Below are 18,688 nucleotides of genomic sequence, written 5' to 3' on the forward strand. Positions count from 1 at the left end.
AACGTTTTTTTTCTGAATATTTGACCTTATTAAGTAAACTGCAGCCCGTGCCGCTGTTCACCAGGGGGGCGGTGTGAGAAGTTGGCCTGGCATATGCTGGTCACTAGTTATAGTGGCCACCTTGCACCCGTCCAATTTGACTCTTATGGTAGATAGGTTTAAGACAACCTTTTAAAGAAAGCTATCCTGGTGGCAGCTGTGGAGAGCAGCCTTCAGGCTAAGTCTCAGAGGAATGTAAAGCAGCTGGTTTTACCTTATAATCTCTTGAATTACCAAATTAAAGGACACCACACAGGTAAATATATCAAATATATATGTATTTATTACTAACACACTCTACTAATCTCTTTATGAGATTAGAAGTCAGGAACATATGCAAATATCAACGTTTCACAATAAGTTAAGCACAAATATGGCTGGGGCCCTAGGGGCGTACCAGACCATATACTAAAAAAGAGGTTTAGGAAAGTCGACTTGCAAGTGGACAAGGCCTAGGGCCTGTAGAATCGCTGGGGATTCACTAATCCACCCAAGGTAGGTAAGTAAAGGACCCACGGGAGACGCGTGCAGTATGGGAACACAGCCGCGGGTTCCCTATTGATTTCGAAGGAGCAAGTCGCGGTTGGATTTTTAAAGTTTAAGGGTACTTCTAGAGAGTCTACAAGCAAGCCACTTACACCCACAGGAGCACCGGAGTGCACGAGTTACCTCACCCAGGGAAGCCGGGTGCATAGGTGTCTTTTGGTGTTGGGTCGCGTCGTCGTTTTCAATGGAAACCGAAGACGTGTTGCTGCTTGTGAAGACTGGAGAAGTGTCCAGTGGAATCCAAGGCTGGATTCAAGATGAAGAAGACCTGAAAGCAGAAGGGACAGTAATCAGTCACTTGCCAGTGACCCGGGGCCAGGAAGATAGATGCCCACGGAAGTCGGGTGATTTCAGGTGATCAAGGCTGTTTTGACTCTTCAGCCACGAGGTCCAGGAGGTGTCGACGATGACCAGGAGCTGGATTCGGAGTGTCCCACAAAGTCTGCAGCTTACTGAGGTGTTGGCAACCGGATTGGAGCCAACAAGCCTTGGCAACAGCAAGTCTCGTGGAAATTGAAGAAAGTCAGCGTTGCAGACCAGCAAGGTCTGAGGGACTCACCCAGAAAGGGTAAGTCAGGGAAGGCCTGGAGCAACCAGGGGAGACCTTTGGTTTGATGAGAAAGTTTTCAGGGGACCCACAAGCCAGCCGGCAAGGGATTGCGAAGACGCCTCGTGAGGATTCACTTCACAGGAGCCCACAGTCACTCAGGATGAGGTAGGCTTCTGAATTTCGAGGGAAATTTTGCTGGAGACTTGGACCACACGTGGTCCAATACACAAGTTCGTACAACGTCGTGAAGGGGTTGCACTCGACAATAGTGCACGGTACTCGTGTATTGCTGTTCCTCGTCACTCATCGGGTCCACTCGCCTCAGCGCTGCTGGGAACTCACAATGGCCGTCGAGAAGACAGGAAATCCACTTCCGGGGCTGCAGGGACTTCGGACTCCAGCGGGAGCGGGTAAGTTTGCGACCGTTGATTCAAGTTTTTGGTGCCTGCCAAGCAGGGGAGACACTCCTTGACTCCAAGGGAGATTCTTCAGTCTTCCAAAGGTAGTGGTACGTCGAAGGTCCAGGATTCTTCTTGTAGAGCGTCGTCCAGGGATATCTGATTTGCAATGGCAAGGTTTCCCTATCTTATACTAAAGGAAAGGGGGGGACTAGCTCTATGACCACTCCTATGGGAGGGTCAGGGGAGTGGGTGGTTACACCCACTTCCCTTTGTCCAGTTTCGCGACAGAGCAGGGGCAGGTAGTCCCTGAACCGGTTTGAGCTGGCATATGCATAGAGGAGCCTACTGCTCCCCCAGTGCAGGACTTCAAAGCACTTTAGGAGTGCACCCACCCAGCCCCAATACACTAAATCCTGTCTGGAAGGTGGTGACACCTCCCTGTGACAGGATGCCTATTGTTGGGCCTCCTCCACTGCGAGTATCAGTCAGCAGCAGGAGGGCAGCCCAGTGTCTGTGCTGGTGGCATCCATTTTGTGATGCCAGGGCTCTTTCAGATTTCTACCGTGTTTCCACAGTAGGTACATGTCGTCCCCTCTAGAAGGGTGGGACCATACTCCCACACCAGCTACTGGTGTGGGGGTATGATTCCAAGTTGTTTGACACCAAACACGACATGTTTTGATGCAGTCATTCCAAAGTTAGCATTTACCGCTAGGTTATAATGCACTTAAGAGTATATGGTTTCACCGCATCCATAAACAGCCACAGAGAATAGACTCTGCCAGCTGCAGAGGGGGCCTGCTCAGGCAGAGGCACCCCCTCACATTGTAAACCAAGCACCCTGCCCTCAGGATTGATAGGTCCTGCCTTAAGGGTGACATAGGCTTATATGTGTGTGTATGGTGAGATATAGGGAACCTATACCTCAGTGAGGAGTGCTAACACTACCTCACCCAGGCTGCAGTAGCAGGCCTGTGGTGTCAGATTTAGTCTGCTGCCCAGGGGTGGCATAATACATGCTGCAGCCCCTGGTAGGCCTGTGAAGTACCTATGCCCTTGGTACCTAAGGTACCATATACAAGGGGCTCATAAGGTACCACAGTATCCAATCACTAGTGCATCTAATATGCACTCCAAGTTGTTTAGAGAGAACACAGAGACTGGGGCCCTGATTAGCAGCAGGGAACCAGCCAGACTATAGCCAGAAACCAGTGTTAACATCAGAAAACAAGTGGGGGCAACATAAGTGCAGATCCTACTCTCCTACACAACCCCCCCCCCCCAAACGCAGGGACACTAAACTAACCTTGACCAGTTGAGTCTTCGTGTTCTAAGTGGAAATACCTTGAGAGTCCATCTGCATTGGCATGTTGGGTCCCAGGTCTATGTTCCACTCTATAGTCCATCCCCTGTAGGGAAATGGACCACCTTAGCAGTTTAGGATTTTCACCTTTCATCTGTTTAAGCCATAGGAGGGCTTGTGGTCAGTCTGAACTATGAAGTGAGTGCCAAACAAGTATGGCCTCAGCTTCTTCAGGGCCCACACCACAGCAAAGACCTCCCTCTCTATAGCTGACCAACGTTTCTCTCTTGGGGTCAGCCTTCTGCTTATAAAAGCTACTGGCTGGTCTTGACCTTCAACATTCAGTTGAGACAGTACAGCTCCCACACCCAGCTCAGAAGCACCTGTTTGGACAATGAACTTTTTTGTGTAGTCTGGACTCTGAAAGATGGGGGCAGTACACATGGCCTGCTTTAGGTCATCAAATGCCTTTTGACAGCTAGCTGTCCACTGAACCTTTTTTGGCATTTTCTTTGAGGTAAGATCATTTAAGGGGGTCAGTATAGATCCATATCCCTTAACAAACCTCCTATAGTACCCAGTCAGGCCTAAAAAGGCTCTCACCTGTGTCTGGGTGGTTGGAGCTACCCATTCCATTATGGTTTGGATTTTGCTCTGCAATGGTTGAACCTGGCCTCCACCGACAAGGTGGCCCAGGTACACAACCCGACTCTGCCCTATCTGGTACTTAGTGGCCTTGATAGTGAGGCCTGCTTTTTGCAGAGCCTCCAAAACATTTCTGAGGTGGACCAGGTGATTCTGCCAGGTGGAACTAAAGACAGCAATATCATCTAGATAAGCTGAGTAATAAGTTTCCATACCTGTCAGAACTTTATTCACCAACCTCTGAAAAGTGGCAGGTGCATTTTTCAAACCAAAGGGCATCACCACAAAGTGGTAGTGCCCACCAGGGGTTGAAAATGCTGTTTTGGCCTTGGCATCATCAGCTAACTTCATTTGCCAGTAGCCAGCTGTTAGGTCAAATGTACTCAGATATTTGGCTGAGGCCAAAGTATCAATGAGCTCATCTGCCCTGGGAATTGGATAGGCATCAGTCTGGTGACTGAATTGAGGCCTCTGTAGTCTACACAAAACCTCATTTCTTTCTTACCACCCTGGGTATGAGGTTTAGGCACAAGGACTACTGGACTAGCCCAAGGGCTATCTGAATGCTCAATTACACCTAGTTGCAACATTTTCTGGACTTCAGTCCTGATACAGTCCCTGGCATGGTTAGGTTGCCTGTAGATTTTACTCTTGGCAGGCAGACTGTCTCCAGTGTCCACCTCATGGGAGCACCAGGAAGTCTGACTAGGGGTCCGGCTAAACATAGGTCTAAACGTGTCTGCATTCAGTTTGCTGATGGTCAGTGAGGCTGCTTGCCAAAGCAACACCATCTACTGACCCATCATCAGGGTTCTGTGAGAGCAGGTCAGGGAGAGGGTCACTCTCCTCCTCCTGTTCCTCATCAGTTGCCATGAGCAAGCCCATGTCAGCCCTGTCAACATATGGTTTCAATCTGTTGACATGGAGCACCCTAAGGGGGCTCCTGGGAGTTCCAAGATTCACCAAGTAGGTGACTTCTCCCTTTCGCTCAACAATTGTATGGGGGCCACTCCACTGGTCTTGGAGAGCCGCTGGGGCCACAGGCTCCAACACCCACACTTTCTGTCCTGGCTGGTATACAGTCAGCACAGCCTTTTGGTCATGCCAAGTTTTTTGTAGTTCTTGGCGTGCTTCCAGGTTTTTAGTTGCCTTCTTCATGTATTCAGCCATCCTGGAGCGGAGACCAAGTACATAGTCCATCACATCCTGTTTGGGAGGTTTGAGAGGTAACTCCCAGCCCTCCTTCACCAAACATAATGGACCTCTTACAGGATGCCCAAACAGAAGTTCAAAAGGGCTGTAGCCAACACCCTTCTGTGGGACCTCTCTGTATGCAAACAGAAGGCAGGGAAGTAAAAGGTCCCATTTTCGCCTAAGCTTTTCTGGGAGGCCTTTAATCATTCCCTTTAGGGTTTTGTTGAACCTTTCAACTAACCCATTGCATTGTGGGTGATAGGGAGTAGTGAATTTGTAGTTTACACCACCCTCCTTCCACATTGCTTTTAGATACCCTGACATGAAGTTGGTTCCTCTGTCAGATATAACCTCCTTAGGGAAACCCACTCTGCAGAAAACTCCAATGAGGGCTCTTGCCACCACAGGGGCTGTGGTGGTCCTGAGGGGAATTGCTTCTGGGTACCTGGTGGCATGGTCCACTACCACCAGGATAAACCTGTGCCCAGATGCTGTTGGAGGGTCAAGGGGACCAACAATGTCAATCCCTACCCTTTCAAAGGGTACCCCCACCACAGGTAGTGGTATCAGGGGGGCCTTTGGTGTGCCACCTGACTTGCCACTGGCTTGGCAAGTGACACAGGAGCGACAACACTCCTTGGTGTCCTCTGACATGTGTGGCCAATGAAAATGTGGAACAAGCCTGTCCCAGGTCTTGTTTTGGCCCAAGTGTCCTGCTAAAGGGAGGTCATGTGCTAGGGTCAAGAGGAACCCCCTGAACTTCTGAGGTATTACCAACCTCCTGGTGGCTCCAGGGGTAGGATCTCTAGCCTCAGAATATAGGAGTCCCTGATCCCAATAAACTTTATGGGACCCACTAGCACTCCCAGCAGCCTCAGCAGCAGCCTGCTGTCTGGGGAGTTCCAGAGAGGGGCAGCACTGTTGCTCCTTACTCAGATCTTCCCTGGAAGGTCCCCCTGCCCCCAAGAACTCAACCTGATCAGGCTCAAGTCCCTCTGGGGCAGTTCCTTCTTAAGGATCTGCTTCTCCTCCCTCAGGAGGGGAATCTGTGATCTGAGACAGAGGGGAAGGCACTGCCTTAACCCTACTGCTCCTCCTCTTGGGTACCACCTGTTCCATACTTTCAGGATCCATAGCTGGTTCAGTTTGATGCATTTTGGCCTGGGACCTGGTCACAGCAAGCACCTCTGCAGGTATGCCCAACATCTCAGCATGAGTCCATAACTCTACTTCAGACCAGGCTGAAGTCTCTAGATCATTGCCCAATAGACATTCGACAGGGAGGTCTGCACTGACTACAACCTTCTTGAGGCCAGTTACCCCTCCCCAGGAGAAATTCACAACTGCCAGACTATGGTTGGTCCTGACATTGCTTGCATTGGTAACCTGGTACATTTCACCCAGGGTGATCTGCCCAGGGTCCACAAGATCCTCTGCCACCATGGTGACACTAGCACCTGTGTCCCTGAATGCCAAAGCTTGTTTGCCATTTATTACAGGCAGCTGTTTGTATTTGCCCAGATTACTGGGGCTCACTAGGAAGGACATATCAATGTCTCCATCACAAATCAGCAATGCCCGAGTGGGTACTCTGACTGGGCCAGAGTCCACTTCAGAACCCAGGGTCAACCCTACTACACCCTTATTCTGATTACAACCTCCACCAGTAGCTGTACTAGGGGGAACAGTTGCCGTAGGGGCAGGAGTGGTGGTGGTTTGGTCTTTGGACTTGTTACAATCAGAAGTCCAGTGCCCTTTCTGTTTACAGAATTTGCAACAGGGCTTCTTTTGGCCTTTCCCTTTGTTGGACTGTGAATCCCCATCAGAAGCAGATGTTTGGGGCCCTAGTGAAGACTTCTGGTCTTTTGACTTATCCCCACCTTTCTCAGAGCCTTTAGGATCCTGCTTCTTAGTGTCACCCCCTTGGTTCTGGGTTTTCTGGCTCACCCTGGTTCTGACCCATTTGTCTGCATTCTTTCCCAATTCTTGGGGAGAGGTCAGATCAGAGTCCACCAGGTACTGATGCAACAACTGGTTTCGGCAATTATTAACGATCTGTTCTCTCATCATAAGATTATACAATCCCTTAAAATCAGTAACTCTACTACCAACCAGCCAACCCTCCAGAGCCTTGGTTGCACAATCTACAAAGCCAGTCCAGTCCTGATTCTGTGCTTTCTGGGTGTCTCTGAACTTCAACCTGTACTGTTCAGTGGTTAAGCCAAACCCATCTATTAATGCACTCTTTAGGACTTCAGTCATCAGCATCCTCTTCTCTAACAGTGAGGAGCTTGTCTCTGCCTTTATCTGAAAAGGAGAGCCACAAGATTGCTGCCCACTGTTTCTGGGGGACCTGTTGTACTCTACAGGCCCTCTCCATAGCAGTTATCCATTTTTGGATATCATCCCCACTCTGGTAGGGAGGAACAACCTTGGACTGGTTCCTATGGTCTGGAATGTAATCTCTGACTAGGGACACTGTTGCTGCCACCAGGGGGTTCTAACCCCTCTCTTTTAGAAGCTCTCTGGAGCTCAAAGGCTTCTTTGTCTAATGTCAACTGCTTGGCCTTGAGGACAACTCTTGCTTCCTCATACTGCAGCAGTTTGTACATTCATTCAGAGGAGGTCTCTCTTCTATGAAAGTATGAGTTCCTCTGCTGGACAGATTCTCTGCCAGAGTGATAGGAGTGGTCAGATTCCCTTGAAGGGGACCTAGGCCTCTCTTCCACTCTGTCAGCTCTCTTAGGGAGAATTACTCTGTCCTTTTCAGATCCCTGTGGATCTGGCCCTTCAACCACACAGTCCAGGTCATCTTGATTTTCATCATCTGACCCAGAGACTATAGCTGACCCACTCCCTGATTCAGACCCCTTAGCTCCTAGAGATAATCTAAGATCATCTGCTGTCAGCAGATCTATCAGGTGTAGTGTGGAGGGACCCTGTCCTATCCTCAAGTGCCTTGCAGCACACATGGCTTTCAAGTCAAAGAAAGTTGTGTCCTTATACTGAGGCTGGGTGGACCCACTGGTTTCAACCCTTAAGGACATTCTAGTGTTGTGCAGTGTTGTACTACCTACACTAGTTTGTGGCCTACTGATCCTAGCTTGAGCTGTAGAAAGGTTGTGCTATCCCTTCACACACAGCTCTAAGTTCAGTAGAACTTATTGATACTAAGCTTGACTTTATATGTACCTTGAGTACCTTTAGTGGTTTTCAGTTAGTAATTCAAATAGAGATTTTCTGGTAAAACAATGGCAAGCTGTAATCCCACACGCTGCCCACCAATGTGAGAAGTTGGCCTGGTATATGCTGGTCACTAGTTAAAGTGGCCACCTTGCACCAGTACAATTCGACTCTTATGGTAGATAGGTTTAAGACATCATTTTAAAGAAAGCTATCCTAGTGGTAGCTGTGGAGAGCAGCCTTCAGGGTAAGTCTCAGAGGAATGTAAAGCAGCTTGTTTTACCTTATAATCTCCTGAATCACTAAATGAAAGGACACCACACAGGTATATATATAAAATATATATGTATTTATTACTAGACACACTCTACTAATCTCTTTATGAGATTACAAGTCAAGGACATATGCACAAATCAACATTTCACAACAAGTTAAGCACTTATATGGCTGGGGCCCTAGGGGCGTACCAGACCATATACTAAAAAAGAGGTATAAGAAGAACGACTTGAGATGGGAGAAGGCCTAAGGTCTTCAGAAGCGCTGGGGCCTCACTAATCCACCCAAAGCAGGAAGGTAAAGGACCCACGGGAGACACATGCAGTGTGAGAACACAGCCGCGGATCCCAGTAGACTCCAATGGAGTAAGTCGCGGTTGGAATTTTAAAGTTTGAGGGTACTTCGGGAGAGTCTACAAGCAAGTCTCTTACAGGGTAAGTAGTTCTAGAGCCAACACACACAGGAGCACCGGAGTGCTCGAGTTCCCTCACCCAGGGAAGCCGGGTGCATAGGTGTCTTTTGGTGTCGGGTCGCGGTGTCGTTTTCAATGGGAGCCAAAGAAGACTTGCTGCTTGTGAAGACAGGAAAAGTGTCCGGTGGAATCCAAGGCTGGATTCTGAAGAAAGAAGACCTGAAAGCAGAGGAGACAGTGTTCAAAGTCACTTGCCAGTGACCTGGGGCCAGGAAGCTGGATGCCCCCAGTAGTCGGGTGATTTCAGGTGATCACGGGTGTCTTGACTCTTCAGCCACTAGGTCCAGGAGGCGTTGATGACAACCAGGAGCTGGATTTGGCGTGTACCACAAAGTCTGCAGCTTACTGAGGTGTCGGCAACCAGATTGGAGTCAAAAAGCCTTGGCAACAGCAAGTCTTGTGGAAAGTGAGCGGTGCAGACCAGCAATGTCTGAGGGACTCACCCAGTGAGGGTAAGTCAGGGCAGGCCTGGAGCAATCAGGGGAACCCTTTGGTTCTGTAGAAAAGTCTTCTGGGGACCCACAAGCCAACCGGTAAGGGATCGCAAAGACGCCTTGGGAGGATTCACTCACCAGGAGCCCACGGTCACATAGGACGAGGTAGGCCACTGATCTTCGGAGGAAATCCTGCTGGAGGCTTGGACCATACATGGTCCAATGTACAAGTTAGTAGAATGTCGTGAAGGGGTTGCACTCGACAATAGTGCACGGTACCTGGGTATTGCTGTTCCTCGTTACTCGTGGGGTCCACTTGCCTCAGTTTCGCTGGGGACTCACGATGGCTGTAGAAAAATCAGGAAATCTACTTTTGGGGCTGCAGGGACTTCGGACTCCGGCGGGAGTGGGAAAGTTTGTGACCGCTGATGCAAAGTTTTGGTGTCTGTCAAGCAGGGGAGTCACTCCTTGACTCCAAGGGAGAATCTTCAGTTTTCCAAAGGTAGAGGAACGTCGAAGGTCCAGGATTCTTCTTCAGAGCGTCGTCCAGGGATATCTAGTTTGCAATGGCAAGGGTTCCCTAACTTATACTACAAGGAAGGGATGGACTATCTCTTTGACCACCCCTATGGGATGGTCAGGGGAGTGGGTGGCTACACCCACTTCCCTTTGTCCAGTTTCGTGCTAGAGCAGGCTGGTAGCCCCTGAACCGGTTTGAGCTGGTATAGGCACAGAGGAGCCTACTGCTCCCCCAGTGCAGGACTGCAAAGCACTCTAAGAGTGCACCCACCCATCCCCAATACACTAAATCCTGTCTGGAAGGTGGTTACACCTCCCTGTGACAGGATGCCTATTGTTGGGCCTCCTCCACTGAGTTTCGGTCAGTAGCAGGAGGGCAGCCCAGTGTCTGTGCTGGTGGCATCCATTTTGTGACGTTCTACAAACTTGTGCATTGGACCACGTGTGGTCCAAGCCTCAAGCAGGATTTCCCTCGAAAATCAGAGGCCTACCTCGTCCCGAGTGACCGTGGCCTCCTGTGAAGTGAATCCTCACAAGGCGTCTTTGCGATCGATTGCCGGTTGGCTTGTGGGTCGCCTGAAGACTCTTCATCAAACCAAAAGGCTCCCCTGGTTGCTCCAGGCCTGCCCTGACTTACCCTCACTGGCTGAGTCCCTCAGACCTTGCTGGTCTGCACCGCTGACTTTCTTCAATTTCCACAAGACTTGCTGTTGCCAAGGCTTGTTGGCTCCAATCCGGTTGCCGACACCTCAGTAAGCTGCAGACTTCATGGGACACTCTGAATCCAGCTCCTGGTTGTCATCGACGCCTCCTGGACCTCGTGGCTGAAGAGTCAAGACACCCATGAATCACTTGAAATCACTCGACTACCGTGGGCATCCATCTTCCTGGCCCCGGGTCACTGGCAAGTGGCTGTGAACACTGTCCCTTCTGCTTTCAGGTCTTCCTTCTTCTGAATCCAGCCTTGGATTCCACCGGACACTTCTCCAGTCTTCACAAGCAGCAAATCTACTTCGGCTTCCATTGAAAACGACACCACGATTCGACACCAAAAGAAACCTATGCACCCGGCTTCCCTGGGTGAGGTAACTCGTGCACTCCGGTGCTCCTGTGGGTGTTGGCCCTCGAAGTACTTACCTTGTAAGTGGCTTGCTTGTAGACTCTCCCGAAGTACCCTAAGACTTTAAAAATCCAACCGCGACTTGCTCCAATGAAACCAATAGGGAACCCGCGGCTGTGTTCTCACACTGCACCCGTCTCCCGTGGGTCCTTTACTTACCTGCCATGGGTGGATTAGTGAGGCTCCAGCGATCCTAAAGGCCCTAGGCCTTGTCCCCTTGCAAGTCGACATTCCTAAACCTCTTTTTTATTACATGGTCTGGTACGCCCCTAGGGCCCCAGCCATATAAGTGCTTAATTTGTTGTAAAACATTGATTTGTGCATATGTTCCTGACTTCTAATCTCATAAAGAGATTAGTAGAGTGTGTCTAGAAATACATACATATATATATTATAGATATACCTGTGTGGTGTCCTTTCATTTGGTAATACAAGAGATTATAAGGTAAAACAAGCTGCTTTACATTCCTCTGAGACTTAGCCTGAAGGCTGCTCTCCACAGATACCACCAGGATAGCTTTCTTTAAAAGGTTGTCTTAAACCTATCTACCATAAGAGTCGAATTGGACTGGTGCAAGGTGGCCACTATAACTAGTGACCAGCATATGCCAGGCCATCTTCTCACATAGTGTGTCAGTAAATTCCCCCCGATGGTATGCCTATAGGCATTATTATGCCTAATAACATAGGGAGAGTTCCTCAGGATGGGCACGGAAGGGGGGGGGGGGAGCACGGGTGGGGAGCAATGGGGAAAAAATACAAAAAAGGTCCTCAACACCTTTTATGCAGGAATATTTTTTTAGCTCAGGATTAAAACCAGGAAGGGAACCTATTAAGAAATATGGCTTCGATTAACATTCCAAGTATCAAAATTCTCACATATAATGTGAATATCCTTAGGTCCAAACCAAGGCAGAGGAAAATACTGGAATATCTAAAAAATAGTCCGGCACAGGTAATGCCTTTACAGGAAACACACCTTTTGGCATCTGAGAGTAAGGAGTTATTTGGGAGGTGTGGTTGGGTCAAAAATGTTATTGCTTCAGATCAATTGTATTGCTGTAAGGGAGTGGCTATTCTGATCAGGAGTGGGTGCGGAATAGAAATGAAAGAGTCAAGCACAGATAGTTCGGGTAGGTGGGTTTTAGCCCGTTTAAAGTGGGCAGATAGGGATTTTTTACGTATGGGCTACTATGGACCTAATGAGGATATCCCTCAATACATTGCAGATCTAGAATTGAGGATGGCAGCAATCTCAGTTCCCGTAATTGTAGGTGGGGACTTCAATGTCCTGTTAGATCTGGTGTTAGATCGGTCTACAAGAAGAGAGAGTGTATATGTCCCCAGAATGAGGAATGCCCTGAAAAGCATGATACGTGATTTTAATTTACTGGACGTTTGGAGACACATGAAGGGCAAGACGAAGGGGTACACATACCATAGCAAAAAACATCACCACTTTGAGACTCAACTATTTTTTAGCTGATAGATCTTTTGCAGCAAATATTAAGAAAATCATGCATCTCCCTGCTCATATCTCAGACTACTCCCTGTAATAGTAACTATACAAGCTTTGAGGCCACAACCACCTAGGAGATGGACTTTAAGATGTACACTGCTCCTAGAAGAGGGGGTTGAGATAGCTCTGAAGGAAGCAACAACTGAATACTTTGTTAACAATCAAGATACTGCTCACCCGGGTATTGTATGGGATGCCTTTAAAGCATATTTCCAGGGAATACTAAAAAGCCTTACCTCATTAGAAAACCAGAAAGCACGTTCAGAACTAGAGAATATGAAAAAGGAGATTGGGATTTTAGAGGAGGCTCTATATTCCATGAGTATGGGGGAAGAAAAAGCGAGGATGGAAGAGAGATTGAATGAGGCACGATTGGAATTTAAAATAAAAATAGAGCAAAAGTGTAAAGCTAGATGGCAAGCAGCGAATATAAAGGAATTTGAATATGGTGAAAAAGCAGGTGCTCTGCTTGCCTGGAAAGCGAGAGTGGAAAGGTTAAGGAACAATATAAAAGAGTTAAAAAGTGAAACAGGAGAAAAGTTAGATAGCTGGGATTCCATGCAGGAGCACATAGTCGCACAGTTTCACAGCTTTACATGGAAAATATTATCTTGGATACCAGAAAGGTTAGACGTTGGCTTAGCTCGCTTGATCTTCCGTCATTGAGTGAAGAAGGGAAAGAAATACTGGAAGCACCAATCACAAAAGAAGAGATAAAAGGAACAATAAAAAAGTCTAAAAATGGGAAGGCAGCAGGGCTTGATGCTCTCCCGGCGGAAGTATATAAGAACATCATTGATGAAATGTTACCTACCTGGGAGGAGTTGTTCAATTTGATATATAGAAGAGGAGTGCAGGCCCCAGAATCATGGCGTGAAGTCTCTATAGTTTTAATATTGAAACCTGCTAAGGACCCGGCTAAGGCAGAATCATACCGTCTAATATCCCTGCTAAATGCTGATTATAAGATCTTTGTCAGCATTTTAGCAGGGAGACTATCCAGAGTAATACCTCAATTAATACATGAGGATCAGAAGGGGTTTATTCCTGGAAAGCAAATGTGTGAGTTAACTCAACAACTAATAGGATGCATTGATATAGCTACAGAAAGATCTGTCCCCTTGGCGGTTGTCACATTGGACGCCGCTAAGGCGTTTGATCGAGTTTGCTGGGAGTATCTATGGGTAGTCTTAGAACATATGGGATTTGGGCCTTTCTTTATAATCACATTAAGAACATTATACAACTGTTCTATAGCTAGGATTCTTTTAAATGGAGCCCTTACTAAGAGTTTCAAGATCACAAGAGGGACGGGACAGGGCTGTCCAATTTCACCCTTTTTATTCAACTTATATATCGAGCCATTTTCTCAGGCGCTTCGTCAGGCTAACCGGGTGAAGGCTTTCCGTATAGGAATGTTTGAAAAAAAAATCTTTCTATACGCAGATGATTTAATTATTTATACGGCAGACCAGGCTACAACAATCCCAAGGATAGAGCAACTGGCAGATGAATATGGGGTCCTGTCCGGATACTTAGTAAACAGAGAAAAAAACAGGGTTATGTGCTGGAACATCTCGGACTGGAGGGGGAGTGTACAGAGAGAGATTAGGTATTTAGCAATTAACATTCTCAATACAGTGCAGGAGGTTCCACAGCATAATCTTGAGAGAATCACAAAGGAAATCGAGAGAACATTAACTAGGTGGAAGAATCTTCCGTTAATGGTATACGGAAGGGTCAATTTGATTAAAATGGTGATTCTGCCGAAGCTCACATTCCTTTTTAATAGCATACCTCTAACGTTCCTGAGTAGTCTAATGGATAAAATACAGGGTAAATTGGGAAGTTTTGATTGGTCAGATAGGGGAGCACGTATGTCCGGGAAGAAATTTAGAAGTAAATTGGCAGAAGGAGGGCTTGCGCTACCAGATGTAAAATTATATTGTGCGGCATTCCAGTTAAAAAATTGTAGGGTTTTAGTATGTACACCAGGACACAGGGTGTGGGGGGTTTGTGTGAGGAGATGATTAAAGATTGGGGTGGGAAGGGATTCCTGTTTAAGTCTGGTGTAAAGAAATTTTTCAAAAAAGTAAAATTAAAGACGTTGAAGGCAGCTCTGATTTTGTGGGTAACGATCAGGGACATACTAGGAATCGATTATTATTCAGGAGAGGCTCCAATATGGGACTCACCTGGTACGCCTGAATGCTTGCAGGACCAACCGAGTGTCCCACTTAGGAGGGCAGGAATAGAGGTATGGGGAGACCTGATAGTGATGGACGAAGTGGTCCCATGGGAATGTTATGGAGTAAGACAGGGGGATCTCTGTCTCTGTTTAAATTTCTCCATTTAAAGTCCTGGGGGGAGGCGAATAGGCATGAGACTAAGAGTCTTTGGGAGTCTGAAAAAAAATTAAAAAGCGAAACTATAATGAAGAAAAAAATAAGCGGATGGTACCACGCATTATTGACTTCCGAGGAGAAAAGAATCAAAGCCCCCTATGAAATATGGGATGAGGTGATGCAGATTCCTGAGCCACAAAAATTATGGCAACTCTCTTTTAAGCTGCTTTACAAAACAGTCAAACCATCGGCCCTGAAGAGGAACCACTTTTTTACGGCAAATAGACTATACTGGACTCCACAAAAATTAGCAAAGTTTGTTACTGATGTCCCCCCAAATGTCGCAGGTGCGGAGTTATGAGTGCTAATGATAAACATATGTTTTTTGAATGTCCTCAGCTAGAGGAGTACTGGTCTGACGTGGAAAAGATAATTAACGAAATTTTAGATACAAACATCAAAATTAACTTCTTATTGATAATGCTGGGGGTAGAAGATAAACCGTGCAGAGCTATTATTGGGGATAAACAGGCCTTGCTACTTTATCTAATCCTCCTTGCCAGGCGGGAAATTTGTAAAAAATTGATCGATCCCGCCCCACCACAAGGGATAGACTGGTTACAAGCGGTAAGAAGAACGGCTAAAATGGATATTGATCTGGAGTCCAATATACATTCTAAGATTTGGGTGGCTTTCCAGGACTGGAATGGTTTTATAAGCGTGCAACCCCTTTGGTCCAATGATTACACCTGCGTGGTTTGTGCAGCCAGGATACTGGAAGGGCATGAGCGCAGGAGCTTTTGAATTATCGCAAAAGCATGGGGAGGTATAGATCGGTTGACAGGCTGTTATTTGCATATAATGGTAGTATGAGGACCACAAAAAAAAAATTCAACCAAAAAAAAAATATATGCTTGTTGGGATCGAAACAGCGTTTCTCCGGCAGCTGCGGCGGGGCTGGGCGGTCCCATCGCCCATATCATAATAGGGCAATCAGGAGACTGCCACCGCCGTGCCCTCACAAGTCTGGATTGTGTTATTCTCAGCAACAGGGAGAAATGCATCCACCTCACCGGGTCTGCCTGTATGACTTGTGTTACTTTAAGACCACTAGTTCAAAGAGCTCTCCTGCACACACTCTATCTTTATAAGTCCTTACACCCTTCACTGGACATTAAACTCCATTCACCCAACCTTCCTGTCGCACTAGTGTTACTTTATGCTCATTGGATCGGTGAGTTTCCTTGCACCCACTAGGCCTTTATGGCTACTATCATCCTAAGCTCATGAGAACATTAGCTCTCTTCACCCCAGGCCTGGTTTCAGGATTTGGGGTCTGGGAGGGCCAGGTACAAGCATGGGTGGCCCATAAAGATAAATGAGTTTGCCCACAGAATCCCAGGCATGTGTGAGCTGCATACGCTACCTACTGCCATGTTCTGTCTACTAGTTTAAACTGTATATTTCTACAGGTTTAAACAACCTCACCCTCCTTTCTCTCTGTCTCATCTTCCACCTTTCCTACGTCACCCCCCCTTCTCTCCACTTCACCCTGCTGTTCACTTACCTCATCGTCTATTTCCTTTCACCTCACTCTCTTCCCATCATCTTACTCTCTTCCTCCACCTTATCCACCTGTTTACATGCCGTGTCCTTCGCTTGCTCCACATAACCTGCATTTTTCTCTCACCTCAACCTCCTCGCTTTCTGCATTATCCTATTTGGGAAGCAGTGTTTACATCGCATGCGGTACAACGCATGTGAATACAACACGATCGTTACAACAACCGCGTTTTTACAACGCAAACGTTACAACGCAAGTCGTTTCTACGACTTGCTGTAGGGGGCGCTCTAAACTAAGGAATAGTATAATTTACTATTCCAACACCTTCCCTACCGTAGCACACGCTGGAGTTAAATGATACTATTCCTAAGCCCAAAGCGCCCCCTACAGCAAGTCATAGAAATGATTTGCCATGTAATGGTATGCATTGTAACAACATGGTCGTTGTAACAACCGCGTTGTTTTCGCATGCGTTGTACTGCTTGCGATGTAGCATCGCATATTCATCCTATTTTCTTTCTCTTCTGACCTTACCATCTTCTCACTGTGCATCAACTTACTCTCACTCCACTCTTTAATTTCCACCTCATCCTTCTCTCTCGACCTCACCCTTCTCTCTCCACGTCACCCTTCTCTCTTACACGCCCTTCTCGCTCTTCCTCCTCCTCTTCTCTTTCCCTCACCATACTCTCACCCTTGCTAACCCTCCTCTATCATTTTGACTCTCACACTCACCATCCTCTTTTTTTCCCACTATCCTCCCTCCTGCCTCAGCATTCTTCCTATTGCCCATGGTCCCTCTGCTTCACCTTGCCCCATCCCCATCTCACGCTTCTTTCTCTTATCAGTTTAGGACCTGAGGAGTAATATCAACATGCAACACAGAAGGACCAAATTATGCAGCAGGGTTGACTTCACTTTGCAGCGTAATGCGAGGTAGTATTACTTTATTTGTCAGTTTTTTTACACGTTGAAACTGTCTGGAAATGATTTGCCTTTATTAGTACCAGTTTGAAACACAATTACAGCAGTAATCAGCTGAAAGGTTGTGAGTAAACCTTTGCACCAGACCTTCCGCTGTGCAGTAACACGTGGCCACATTCTTTGTAACTTTTAATCTTAAGATTTTTTTGGGTTATAATTTTCAAATTGTGGAGTAGTAGATGGATTATGGGGCAAATCCATAATTACGAGTAAAACGCTGCTGCATAATTACAGTGGCTGACTATAAGCCATTTGTGAGAAGTTGGCCTGGTATATGCTGGTCACTAATTAAAGTAGCCACCTTGCACCAATACAATTCGACTCTTATGGTAGATAGGTTAAAGACAACTTTTTAAAGAAAGCTATCCTAGTGGTAGCTGTGGAGAGCAGCCTTCAGGCTAAGTCTCAAAGGAACGTAAAGCAGCTTGTTTTACCTTATAATCTCTTGAATTACTAAATGAAAGGACACCACACAGGTATATATATAAAATATATATGTATTTATTACTAGACACACACTACTAATCTCTTTATGAGATTAGAAGTCAAGGACATGTGCACAAATCAACATTTCACAACAAGTTAAACACAAATATGGCTGGGGCCCTAGGGGCGTACCAGACCATATACTAAAAAAGAGACTTCAGAAGATTGACTTGCGAGGGGACAAGGCCTAGGGCCTGTAGAAGTGCTGGGGCCTCATTAATCCACCTAAGGCAGGTAAGTAAAGGACCCACGGGAGACGCATGCAGTGTGAGAACACAGCAGCATCGTTTTCAATGGGAGCCAAAGAAGACTTGCTGCTTGTGAAGACAGGAGAAGTGTCCGGTGGAATCCAAGGCTGGATTCAGAAGAAAGAAGACGTGAAAGCAGAAGGGACAGTGTTCAAAGTCACTTGGCAGTGACCCAGGGAAAGGAAGCTGGATGCCCACAGTCGTCGGGTGATTTCAGGTGCTTACGGGTGTCTTGACTCTTCAGCCACGAGGTCCAGTAGGCGTCGACGATGACCAAGAGCGGGATTCAGCATGTGCCACAAAGTCTGCAGCTTACTGAGGTGTTGGCAACTGGATTGGAGCCAACAAGACTTGGTAACAGCAAGTCTTGTGAAAAGTGAAGAAAGTCAACGGTGCAGACCAGCAAGGTCTGAGGGACTCACCCAGCAAGGGTAAGTCAGGGAAGGCCTGGAGCAACCAGAGGAGCCCTTTGAATCTGTAGAAAAGTCTTCTGGGGACCCACAAGCCAACTGGCAAGGGATCGCGAAGACGCCTTGGGAGGATTCACTCACCAGGAGCCCACGGTCACTCGGGACGAGGTAGGCCTCTGATCTTCGGAGGAAATCCTGCTGGAGGCTTGGACCACACGTGGTCTATATGCACAAGTTCGTAGAACGTCATGAAGGGGTTGCACTTGACAATAGTGCACAGTATCCGGGTATTGCTGTTCCTCGTCACTCGTGGGGTCCACTTGCCTCAGCTTCGCTGGGGACTCACAATGGCCTTGGAGAAGTCAGGAAATCTACTTCCAGGGCTGCAGGGACTTCGGACTCCAGTGGGAGTGGGAAACTTTGCGACCGTTGATGCAAAGTTTTGGTGTC

General features: G+C 47.3%; 1 protein-coding gene and 1 long non-coding RNA gene across 6 annotated transcripts in view; one reads left to right on the top strand and one right to left on the bottom strand.

The window, feature by feature from the left end:
- LOC146870586 (copine-8-like) overlaps nt 1-18,688 on the bottom strand; it is a 1,950,277-nt gene that overhangs the window by 1,135,549 nt on the left and 796,040 nt on the right. The window lies entirely within an intron of this gene.
- LOC146870589 (uncharacterized) overlaps nt 1-18,688 on the top strand; it is a 449,760-nt gene that overhangs the window by 82,077 nt on the left and 348,995 nt on the right. For all 5 annotated transcript variants that reach the window (XR_014978460.1, XR_014978470.1, XR_014978467.1 and 2 more), the window contains one exon: nt 16,959-17,046. This is a non-coding gene — a long non-coding RNA (uncharacterized LOC146870589). The remainder of the gene's footprint in view (nt 1-16,958; nt 17,047-18,688) is intronic.

This window comes from Triturus cristatus, chromosome 1_1, assembly GCF_964204655.1.
Source record: "Triturus cristatus chromosome 1_1, aTriCri1.1, whole genome shotgun sequence".
Taxonomy (NCBI): Eukaryota; Metazoa; Chordata; class Amphibia; order Caudata; family Salamandridae; genus Triturus; species Triturus cristatus.